Source organism: Odocoileus virginianus, chromosome 24, assembly GCF_023699985.2.
Source record: "Odocoileus virginianus isolate 20LAN1187 ecotype Illinois chromosome 24, Ovbor_1.2, whole genome shotgun sequence".
NCBI lineage: Eukaryota > Metazoa > Chordata > Mammalia > Artiodactyla > Cervidae > Odocoileus > Odocoileus virginianus.
The window spans coordinates 43724411-43734736 of NC_069697.1; positions in this window are offsets into that span (position 1 = coordinate 43724411).

Genomic DNA, 10326 nt, shown 5'->3' on the forward strand with positions numbered 1-10326 from the left:
ACCACATACTTACCTACCTACCAGTATCTGTAGCAAAATACACTCCCCTCTCCCCAGCCTTTTTCATGAATTAATTATCTAGGCTCCTAAATCTAATCCCTTCACTTGGGCAATAGATCCTATCTCCTGTCCCATACTCCTAGACATTAAAGACAGCTGTTCTCATGATCTACAAAATCAGCAATTTCTCACTGTTTACTGGATCAGCTCTGCGCTGTGCTTAGTCGCTCAGTGGTGTCCAGCTCTTTGCCACCCCATGGACTGTAGCCCGCCAAGCTCCTCTGTCCGTGGGGGTTCTCCAGGCAAGACTCCTGGAGTGGGTTGCCACGCCCTCCTTCAGAGGATCTTCCCAACCCAGGAATTGAACCCAGATCCCCTGCATTGCAGGTGAATTATTTACCATCTGAGCCAGCAGGGAAGCCCAAGAATTCTGGCGTGGGTAGCCTATCCTTTCTTCAGGGGATCTTCCCAACCCAGGAATTAAAACAGGGGCTCCTGCATTGCAGGCAGGTTCTTTACCAGCTGAGCTACCAAGGAAGCCCTATCCATTGTATATATGTACCACAACTTCTTTATCCATTGTATATATGTACCAATTTTTTATCGATTCATCTGTTGATGGACATGTTGGTTGCTTCCATGTTCTCTTAACTCTTAATGTCAGAGCACCCCAGGGCTCATTCCATAGTTCTCTCTATTTACACCCACTCCCTTGGTGAGCTCAGCCAATTCAGAGGCTTTAAACACCAACTATCTACCCAGGTCTGCCAAATGTACTTGTTTAGCCTAGATGTCTCTCTTCGACTTCAGACTCAGGTCCAAAACTGAACCCTCGATCATGCCTCCTGAACCTACCTTTCGATACTGTTCCTCATCTAGATTACACCATCCTTCCAGTTGCTTGAACCAAAAACTGTAGAGTCATCCTTGGCTCCTCTGTTTCTTCACTGCCCATGTCCAGTCCACCAGCAGATCCTGTTGACACAATTCAGAGTATATATTTTTTCCACTTTCACAACTGCCACCCTGGTCTGAGCCATCATGATGTCTTGTCCAGATCACTGTAGTTGTCTCTTAACTAAAAGTAGTTTTCACTATCACTTCCTGCAGGCTTTTCTCAACACTGCAGCCAGCCTGATCCTTTTAAATCAAATCTGATCATGTCTCTCCTCTGTTCAGACGCCAACAACGGCTTCTAATTTCAGCCAGAAGAAAAGTCAGATTCTTCCTCTGAGCTACATTCCCTCTGCCACTCGCCCTCCACCCTGTTACCCTGTGATCGTGTGTCCTTGTTCATGCTACATGGCCACACTGATTCCTGGCTGGTCCTTGAACACAGCAGGCAGAATCCCCCATTAGAGCCCTTTGTATTTGCTATCCTCTTGCCTGGTATGCACTTCCCGTGTGCCTCCAGTCTACCCTGACCTCTGTATTTAAAATTGCTTTGGTCCTTGTACTCAGATTTAGGCTGGCATGTGACTGGAATTGGCAACAATTTATGGCTTGGCTTGAAATCTCATTTCAGATTTCTCTCTCTCGACCTCTCTGATCTGAAATAAGAACAGGTGGTAGCTCTGGCTGTCTCTGGAACCATTTTGTAACCACACAGAGATAGAGTGACATCAGTCCTAGGGATGGTCTGGTGAGAGAATGACCTTAATAAGGTCATTAACCAGCTCATTTGTTCTGTGCCTGGAGAATGTCCTGCTCATGGACTTATATGACATAAATTCCCTTATTAGATCACTTTTTACACCAGGGACCTTGTCATTTGCAGCTGAATGCATCCTCGTTGATTCATTGCACAGACATTTGGTAATACTCCCTGATTTTGCTGAAGGCCTGTAAAACCTTTAACCTCTATGCAAAACTGGAGCTCAAATGGACATATACAGCTATAGCTGTGGAATGTGAGATGAGCATGAAACTGGATTGCAGAGAGAGACAACTGAGCCCCTGAGAGAAAGTGAATGTTAGTGGAGAATGATTCTGGCAGTGGCGGTGGAAGTAACGTGAAGTCCTAGGCGTGCATGTGAGATCCAGGCAGACCCAGACCCACTGCCAGCACACATGCTTTCGAGTGAAGAGGGTTGTGGTGAAACCTCAGAACTGCCTCACACTGTGACCTAGCCCTTCGCCATAGAATGCTGTCCAACTCCACCCTCTCCCTCAAGTTTTGGACGTTAGAAGAAGAAAGTGTTTTCTCCACAGCTGGAGGTAAGAGAGTAATGCACTGCAAAGATGAACAGACAGAGATGCTAAGGGAAACCCTGACGGCCAGAGTGACAGCGGCATAGATGCGAGGTGTCATCAGTGGTGAAGTCCCAGTAAGCACAGGCATCAGAGCCTCAGAAATCTGAAAACAAGTGAGAGAGAAAGTGAGTGAGGCGCATAGCAGCGCTTCATATGTATGAGACAGCTACCTCGGCGACAGCTATCTGCTCAGTATCTCTAGGGCTGAATGTATTCAAAGGATACCCAGGCTTGTGGGTTATGGGGGATTTTCTGGTTTCAGAACTTTTAAGACAAAGATCACTCATCTGTCCCATGTTTGAGCTTCATCCTGTCCCTGAGCCTTATCCTAGAGGATCATAGGTGCCCTGGGGTTCAGGAATAGGATAAAGATCAGTAATGGGGTGGGAATGTTTGTAGTGAACATTAACTTGATAATTTTAAAAAGCAGAAGTTCAGTGGTTTCTTGGGCTTTCATCAAAATGACCTTGTGAAAATAACATGCAATAATTATTCCCCCAGGTTTCTTTTTCTCTCTCTCTCTGTATTTTTAAAGAACATTAAGCTTACATTGTCATGTAACTCAGCCTTTTCAAAAAGTATCATTTTTCTAAAAATCTATTATTTCACAACATGATATACACTAAAATTTTAACAATTATCCCTTTAGGGTTGATAGGGTTTGGGGGATTTTATTCTCTTTGTGTTTTCCAAACTTACTAAAGTTGGCATGTATTATTTCTGTGATTAGAAGACCCTCAACTATAGAAAAGAATTTCTTCCAGCACTTAAAAAAAATTTATTTATTTATTTGGCTGCACTGGGTCTTAGTTGTGGCATGAATAATCTTTAGTTGCAGCATATGGGGTCTAGTTCCCTGACCAGGGACCAAAGCCAGACCACCTGCATTGGAAGTGCAGAGTCTTAGCCACTGAACCCACCAGGAAAGTCCCTCTTCCAACACTTTTATGATTCATCCTATTTGACTATTTCATTTTTAAATCATTTTCATAGTATTTTTCATCCCAGGATATATTTCTGTAATAACTTTTGCCTAGTCACCACTGACTTCTAAAATTCTGATTTTTATAATTGAATAGCTTTCAGTCAAGGGATTTTCATGATAATTTCAATATTAGCTAACGTTCTATTTTTGAAACATTTATTTATCCTTAGAAGAACCTCAAATGTGAAAAAAAATCTGAGGTCATGGCAAAATTTTTTCACTTGCAGTAAAATATCTGCTCAGATTGTTTGCAACTTGAGACTGGAAAAGGGCTTAGAAATCCTAACCCAACTCCTGCACTTTGCAGACGGCAAAACAGCTGCTGGGTGTAAGAACCCTGGAGGCTATTTGTTGAAAAAAATCTTCTCCCTCCCCAGCCTCATTCAAGATTTCCAAGATTTCGGTGTCAAGTTGTAGCATCAATCTTGTTTATTTTTCCCACTCTAGGAGTTGGCTCCCTTTTTCTCGCTGTCCCGTCAGGGAATCCCTTTATGAAGTCTGTTTGAGCTGGCATTTAGTACCACAGACTGTGTCATTTAGATAACAGAAATTTTATTTTCTCACAGCTACACAGGCTACAAGTTCAAGGTGTCCGAGGGGTTGAGTTTCTGGTAAGAGTGCTCCTCCCGGCTTGTCTATAGCCTTTGCTGGGCTCTTGCGTATGCACAGAGAGAAAGAGAGGAAGAGGAAAAGGAGAGAGATGACATTCTGGTGTCACTTCTTAGAAAGACACTAATCTGTCTGATCAGGGCCCCACCTTATATGACTGTTAGTAAAACTGGGCCGTCTCGGGCCTGTTCAGTTCCTCCTGTCCTTCCACTGACTCTACCCAGGGCCGTACTGTGTACTGAATCTCTTTTCTGCTTTTGTAGTTAGTAGATATTATTTAGTGATCATTAGGTCCAGATGGCCTCTATGCTCTGTTAGTCTCCAAACAATGATGAGGACTATTGCTGACTTATTTTCTGTGCCCACAAGGCTAGTTACCAGTTTGTAAATCTTGATTTTATGAGTTCACGTCCTGTTTCCAAGCATCTACCCCCATGCCCTATGAAACTGTCTCAATGGCCTCTCAGCTATGTGGAGTGCAGCTTTGAATACTTTCAGACTATTGTCCAACTGATCCCACCCTGTGGGTAAGTTACCCTGTAATAAACTCATCCATCGATTGTATGAAGCTGCCTGACTCACTTTTCAGTCTCAAGATGGCTTCTCAGCTCAGTGGATACTTTTCATCTCCTCCATTTTCCAACACACCTACCACCTCTTTTAAGCTTAATTACTTCCTTAGAAACTCCTTCTCCAAACTCAGCCATACTGGGAGTTTGGTCTTCAACATATAAATTGGGGTAGGGGGAATGACACAGACTTCAGTTCATAATAAACTCTCTGTACATAAATTCACGTAAGAAACGACATCACATCATCCAGGCTCCAGAGTACACATCCTAACAACACTTTGTTAATTAGTTATCCGCATCACCTAGCCTTTCAACGTGGTCATAGTTCCTTTTGTTCTGAATTTATTTCATTGTTCTGAACTTTTGAAAGAAAAATGAAAGCTTGGATTTTAATCTGGTGCCATGATAATGAAAGCAATAACAAGTCTGTATATGAAAATACCCAGCATGTAGTAATTTTCCAGATAAATGGCTTCTGTGCTTATTCTGACAGTTTCATAGCATCAGTCCCTCATCAGAGCATCTTTTTTTTTTTTTTCCCCAGAGCATCTTTCTTGACTTTTGGCCTTTTTTACCGTCTATGATGATGCTTGGTATTTTCCTCATATATTCCTGATGGTTTCTTCTGTTTTCCTAACTGACACTTCTCTAGCCTGTAATATGTACCCACAGGCTGAATTCTTGAATCTTTTTATTCCAGGTCTTAGAGATTTCATATAATCTCATTTTCATCTATTATCTCTATGTGGACCACACTCATATTTATGTCTTCAGTCCTGGTCCACCCTGCAGACTCCTTTCTCACTCCTGTCTCCAGTATTTATTTCATTTCAGTTTTTTTTTTTTTTTGCTTTCATCTCAAATCAGCATGTCCCAAACGGATCACTTCCTGAAAAATCAGTTTCCTTGTTTCTGGTGAAATAGACCAACGGAACTCTTAGTAATTTAGATTGACTTATTCAGAGGAATTTTCTCAGCATCTACTGTGTCAGACATCGTACTTTGTGCCTGTATTCAATAAGTCACCGAATCTTATGCTTCTGTAATGTCACCTGTAAGTGTCTGTGTTGTTTTCAATTTGTCCTTACCAGTTATTTCATGCTTGTATTTTTTTAGTTTTTTAGTATCTCCTGCCAGGTGAACCCCTACTTATCCAATAAGGCCAACTGAAAAGTCACCACCCCTGTGTTGTGAATTGGCTTGTGTAATCCCAAGATATGTGTTTGAATCTTAAGCCTTGATACCTCTAAATGTGACTGTAATTGGAAATAACGTCTTTGCAGATGTGGTCAACACAGGGTCATACCAGATGAGGGTGGCCCTTAATCCAGTGATTGGTGTCTTATAAGAAGAGGGAGATTTAGACGTAGAGACACAGAAAGTAGAGGGCCTAGATAATGAAGGCAGAGACTGAAATGATACAGCCACAAGCCAAGAAAATCCAAGGGTTGTTGGTAAATACCAGGGATCAATGAAGAAGCACGGAACAGATTTCTCTTTAAGAGCCTCTAGAGCAGTGATCCCTAGTCTTTTTGGCACCAGAGACCAGTTTCATGAAAAACAGTTTTTCCACTGACTGGGGTGGCAGTGGATGGTTTCGAAATGATTCTTGTAAGGAGCTTGCAATCTCACTCACTCACATGCACAGTTCACAGTAGGGTTTGTGATCCTCTGAGAATCTGGTGCTGCAAGTGATGGGGAGCAGCTGTAACTACAGATGAAACTTCACTCACTTGCCCACCACTCACTTCCTGCTGTGTGGCCCAGGTCCTAACAGACCGTGAACCAGTACTGGTCCATAGCCCCAGGGGTTGGGGACCCCTGCTCTAGAGGAACTAGCCCTGAGCACACCTTGACTGGCCTCCAGACCTGTGAGAAAAGAAACTTCTGCTGTTTTAAGCCCGTTTGTGGTAATTTGTTACAGCAGCCCTAGCAAGCTAAGATACTCTGTGAAGCCATTTATAATCTCCCCAAAGTTAATCAGTTATATTTTGGTTCCATAACACTCAGCACTTATTTCCATCATCATGTTTTTTTGTTGTTTTTATTCCCCTGTGGGCTTGTTAAGGGTTGGGGTGTAGTGGGGCAGTTCTAGTCATCTCTGGGTACTTTGCACTTTGCATACTGCTCAATAAATGCCTAATAATGAAAAAACTGGTGACCTTGCCTCTTGCAAATAATTACAGCTATCATTTATTGAGCACCAATAGCCTGTATTGGGCACTGTGTCAGTAATTTACATCTGTGTTCCAACTACAACATGCTTATCCCAACTGAGTGTCTTCCTGTTCAGTCTAATTCTAACACTCACTGCTAGAGTTAGTGTGGACCCCACAAGTTAAGGTCAAAGGCCTTCATTTCTGATACTAATTACCCAGAGTTAATACAGGTCCTTTAAGTTAAGGGCTCAGTCCTGCATGACTTTAGATGCCAGTTGCAAGTCTCAGGTATCCCCAAGCTGCCTGTTCTTCTGCCTATTTGGCTATGTACTTGAGGATTCCCAGAATCCACTCCTTGTCCCAATTTGATAATTCACTAGAATGACTCACAGAAGTCAGGAAAGTACTATCCTTATGGTGACCATTTTATTAAAAAGGAAGCAATGAATAGTAAGATAAAGAGGTGAACAGCATAACAAGGTCTGGAAGGGTCCTTTGCTTCCTTGCTGCCTCCAGGTGTATATCCTCCCAGCACATGGATCGTTTCATTAACCAGCAAGCTCCCAGAGCCTCACTACTTCCTAGTTTATATCTAGGGTTTTGTCACATAAGCATGATTGGTTAAATCATCAACCACTTGATTGAATTCAAGATCTATGAGGGTGTGGCTGAAAGTTCCAAGTCTCTAGTCACAGGCTAGGTCTTTCCAGAATGGCCAGCCCCTTCCTTGTAACTATCTCGAGGCCCATTGTAAGCCACCTTGTGAATTACCATACATTCAGATATGGAGGAAAGGGGGTCTCTGTGAATAACAACCAATACTCTGATCCGTGATTCCAAGGTTTTTAGAAACTCTGTGCCAAGAACAGGTAACAAAAACAAAACACATTTTTTATTATACTACACACATATATATGGGCTGGTAAAGAATCTGCCTGCGGTGCGGGAGACACGTGAGATGATAAGGGTTCAATCCCTGGGTCAGGAAGGTCCCTTGGAGGAGGAAAATGGCAACCCACTCCAGGGTTCTTGCCTGAAGAATCCCATGGACAGAGGAGCCTGACGGGCTCCAGTCCATGAGGTTGCAAAGAGTCGGACGGGACTGAGCGACTAAGCACAAGCACAGTAAGTACTCACACAAGGACTCCTTAAAGTAGGTATCAGTGCCACCTGCAGTTTACAGATGAGAAAACTGAGACTCAACCTCAAAGCCGTGCTGCCTCTAGCCAGCTTTCTCCCAATCCAGTTCCAAAATAATCTCCCTTAAACAGATTTCATCACATCACTTCCATAGTGACTTTCGATGACATGCTGAAGTTTTATTATTCGAGTTTCTTTACAGTCTGTTTCATGGTGGTTGTGTTTATTTTTACCTCGGGCCATTCTTAGTGCTCGCTTTTCCTCCTTCCTGGCGTTCTCCCCATTCCTCAGCAGTTATCAGATCCCACCTGCTTAGGTTCAGCGAGGGAGAGACAGTACAGCTGTCACAGAGCTGAATGCTCTCTCTCTGTTGTCTCCGACTTTACAGACGTTAATCCTCCAGCAACACAGTTCAAGTGTTCTCATTCTTAGCTTAAGGGTAGAAAAAGTCTGTGCCTGGAGATGTACGTTTGGGTTGCTTGAAAGTTAGTGAGTGATTGAGCTAGGATTCAGACTCAAATTTATTTAGCTCTAGAAGCCCATGGACTTTTTCTGTAATTCTTGAAATTTGTGAACCTCTACTATTCTGGCCCCTAAACTTGAGTCAAAGATAAAACTCTCTCTCTAAAAAAACAATCGAAGATAGTAGTAGTGTAAGTCCCTACCTCCTTCAGTGTCAAATGCCAAAGATTATCTAGAAGCCAAAAAAAGAAAAAAATGTTCTCAATCTAGGAATGAGGATAGAATTATTATAGTCTGGAAATAATCTAGAAGAGATTTTAGCTTGAAGATGATAGAACAAACAGATGAACAGGAGGGGAGAAAGATGAAGAAAGAAAGAAGAGGAAAGATGCGAGAAGAGGAGAGATGCAGATAGGTCTTTAAAACTACTGAAATTTATTTTTTTAAATTTTATTATTTATTTTTTAAAATTTATTTATTTTAATTGGAGGCTAATTACTTAACAATATTGTAGTGGTTTTGCCATACATTGACATGAATCAGCCATGAGTGTACATGTGTTCCCCATCCTGAACCCCTCTCCCTCCTCCCTCCCCATCCCATCCCTCTGGGTTATCCCAGTACACCAGCCTTGAGCATCCTGTCTCATGCATCAAACCTGGACTGGCGATCTGTTTCACATATGATACTATACATGCTTCATTGCTATTCTCTCAGATCATCCCACCCTCGCCTTCTCCCACAGTGTCCAAAAAGTCTGTTCTTTACATCTGTGTCTCTTTTGCTGTCTCGCATATAGGGTCCTTGTTACCATCTTTCTAAATTCCATATATATGCATTAATACACTGTATTGGTGTTTTTCTTCCTGACTTACTTCTCTCTGTATAATAGGCTCCAGTTTCATCCACCTCATTAGGACTGATTCAAATGTATTCTTTTTAATAGCTGAGTAATATTCCATTGTGTATATGTACCACAGCTTTCTTATCCATTCGTCTGCCGATGGACATCTAGGTTGCTTCCATGTCCTGGCTATTGTAAACAGTGCTGTGATGAACATTGGGGTACATGTGTCTCTTTCAATTCCGAATAAAACCACTGAAATTTCTTTAATGACTTTATTTACAAAGTACTTCTCTTAAAATTGCAGCTTTAAAGAAATAAAGGACACCGAGTCACTGGATTTCATATCTGTAAGTAAATGCTTTATTGTCATAACTATCTTATCTAGACTGAGAGGTAGCAAATAACTTTTTTCCACTTTTTAAAATACAATTTAAAATTTTAGTATAATACACAGAACAGTAAACAAACCCTTAGTATAAGCAGCTTGCTATTATCACAAGAAAGTATGTGTAATCAGTCAGAAAGTAGAATGTTATCAGAACTCCAGAAGTCCTTCTAAGTGCCTTTTCCCAATTATTATCCCTTCTTCCTCCTGAAAGATAATTTCCGATGTCTTAAGACCATAGATTATTTTTGCTTGCTTTTTAACTTTACATAGAATCTCATAGTAGATATTCTTTTGTATTTGGTTTCTTTTGCTTAACTTTATGTTTGTGAAGTTCATTCATGTTGCATATAATAGTAATTTTTTCATTTTCATTATAGAAACCATGCAATTATATGAATATGCCACAATTTTTTGTTCATTTTACTAATAGTGGATGGTTGGGTTGTTTGTAGTTTTGCGCTATTATGAATAATGCTGTTATGTGTATTTTGGGACATCTACAAATCTATGCATGCCTTTCTTTTGGGTATATACTCCACCTCGGAGTGGAATTGCTGAGTCATAGACCTTGTTGTGTATGTTCAGCTTTGGTAGACACTGGCAGTTTTCCAAAGTGGTCTCTCTGTTACAGTGGCACTCACAGAGCCAGCTACGTAATATGTGGGGCCCAGTGCAGAATAAACATGTGGGGCCCCTTGTTGCAAACGCAGGGAGAAGTCCCATTAAAAGTGCTAAAACACAAAGCTTTTTCATTTCTTTTGTAGTTTCTTGACTTGCCATGATTTTTTAACTTGCTATTTAAGGTCATTTTAAGTAAAGATATCATTTAAAGTTATTAGCATAAATTTTACTATTGATCTTTTTTAAAAAAGAATTTTTATGATTATTATTTATTTTTGGCTGCATGAGGT